Here is a 2,399-nt window from a genome sequence, read left to right as displayed (position 1 = left end):
CATTTGTGCTAACAGAAACTTGGTGGACTACTGATCCCAGAAAGTCTGGTGCAAACCTGCCAACCCTCTTGGCTGCAGCAACTTGACTTCAACTACACCACAGTCTCTCCCTTTGGCTTCACATCCAACCCTGGCATGTCTCTCCCAGGACTTCTCACTGTGCTTTTCACTCATCAAACCCGGAATGGACCTCCTGAATGACTTCCCTGGCAGTGCTCCCCACTGTCCTCGTCCTGCTCGCTTCTCTGCCTTTTGGATAAGATCAAGTGTAGTATCTGTTCTTATCAGTTGCCAGAGGAGGCGCTAATGTCACTCCCGAGTGTGGGGAGGGCAGAGGCAAATCCAGTGGTGTCATTGCACCCGGAAGGGCAGTTTCGGTAGGGGTCAGCATCTGGGCATCTATACTGGCATCAGTAGGGCCTGAGTCTGAGCTGTCGGGAAGGGGGCTCCTGGTGAGGATGGGTGCTGCATTTTGGTCTGACCCAGAGGGTCAGGTCCCTGGCCTTGTGGCCTAGATTGGGGTAGCTCTAGCTCTGGACAGTTTTTCAGGATAGAACTTACTGGAGTGGGGGCTGCTGTGGTCTGGGTTGTTGGTCGGGGTTGGGGTTTGAAAGCCTATGGAGTATGTGCCCCTGGAGTGGCAGTCCAGGGGTGCCGTACAATCACTGTGAGTGAGGGTCACTTTGATTTATGGCACCACGGTCGCTGCACCATATAACATGCTTTTTTAGCACCTGCCTCTTGGGATGGGCCTTTTGACTGGGACCAGGGGAATGTTTTATTTCTGGCCTGGTCATTGTTTTACACTCTCCTCTCCACTTATTCCCCCCCCCCACTTTATTTCCTTTGTGTGTCATGTTTTCGTATTTTTATGTTGTACACTGCACGTGTGATGAGTAGGGTAGCAAGTCCTCAGGCCTGCCCTGAAAGTCTTGGGATGGGGTGGACATGGCCTTCTGGCTTAGTTCCCTCTCTCTCATGGGGTCTCCCTTCGGGGGAGCCCCACCTAGTACCTAGTACTTGGGTGGGTCTGTTTCGGCAGACCTTCCAAAGAAAGGGGTCTGTCTGGTTTCTGCCAGATGGACCACGTTTTAAGTACCCTTGTCCCTGTCAGGAGCCTAACGCCCCGGGGGATTCAGGGCAAGGCCCTCTGATTTCAGAGGGCTTATTTACTCATTGCACTTTTTTGTGTTTCATTCTTTATGTGTGTGCATATTTTTTTGGGCACCGGGTGAAGTTTTTGAGTGTGCTTTGCACGCCATCGGCTTTCAAAAAGAAAAAAAATTGCTGTAGTTAACCAAGTTATTGCCTTCCTTGTTTGAGGTTTTTTGTAACTATTTTGTCATTATTACCTAATCAAGTTAATGCCTGAGGTTGTTCCTGATCCTGAGTATAGACTCTGCTTTGAAATCAGAGCATTTTTCAATTTTTGTTGTTGCTTGTTGTCATATATCAGATAAGACCAGAACTGTGTGGACTGCAACAGAGGAAACCCAAACATGTATAAGTGAAATATAATGATTTATTAAGGAAAGTGAATAATATAAGTACAACCACACAGTGCAATAAATCAACCTACAGAAACCCCCAAATAACAACAGACAGATATGTACAATAAATGGGAAATACCAGGATCCTAAACGATAGGCAGGCCAGAGTCATGCACAGAGGATCAGTAGATAAACACAGGGCAGTCCAGAATCAGAGACACAAGCCAGCCCAAGGTCATATACAGGGAGATCAGCAGATGTTGTAGGTACCAGGACAGGGAAACAGGATCAGAAACACGGGTCACAGGTTCAGGACACAGGAACAGGTTCAGAATCAGGCTCAGGATCACAAGCAGCAGGTCAGGGCACAAGGACAATACCAAGGCAAACATGTGAATGCTTGCCAGCTATTTATAGGCCTGTGATTGGCCTCAACTGACACCTGATTGCAGGAGGTGCTGTCTGCTCCACACTGCCAGGATCCATCCGCTGGTGGACGCCAGTACTGCAGCCCAAAGATGACATAACATCAGCAGGGATAAGCTCTCCTGACAGGCGCTTCAAGCTGGACAGCGGGCACTTCAGGCTGAGCAGCGGGCACTTCAGGCTGAGCAGAAGACAGGAACTCCTCAGACTGGACAGCAGACAGGAACACCTCAGGCTGGACAGCAGACAGGAACTCATCGGACCAGGAATCTGGCACATCGGACTGGAAGGCAGACAGCGGCAAGTCAGGCTGGAAGGCAGGCGGCTGCACGTCAGGCTGGAAGGCCGGCAGCGGCACGTCAGGCTGGAAGGCCGGCAGCAGCACATCAGGCTGGAAGGCCGGCAGCGGCACGTCAGGCTGGAAGGCAGGGACGTCACGCTGGACAGCAGGCACTGGGACGTAAGGCTGGAAAGCAGGCACTG

At 50.9% G+C, this 2,399-nt stretch overlaps 1 pseudogene; it reads left to right on the top strand.

The window, feature by feature from the left end:
* Positions 1-236: 236 nt before the first annotated feature.
* Positions 237-347, top strand: LOC143964663 (U2 spliceosomal RNA; annotated as a pseudogene).
* The last annotated feature ends 2,052 nt before the right edge of the window (positions 348-2,399 follow it).

This window comes from Lithobates pipiens, unplaced genomic scaffold (assembly GCF_037356315.1).
Source record: "Lithobates pipiens isolate NorthernLeopardFrog02 unplaced genomic scaffold, aLitPip1_a1.2 Scaffold_8, whole genome shotgun sequence".
NCBI classification, from domain to species: domain Eukaryota; kingdom Metazoa; phylum Chordata; class Amphibia; order Anura; family Ranidae; genus Lithobates; species Lithobates pipiens.
The sequence above is the reverse complement of the archived record's forward strand: the minus strand, read 5'-3'. Positions and strand labels throughout refer to the sequence as shown.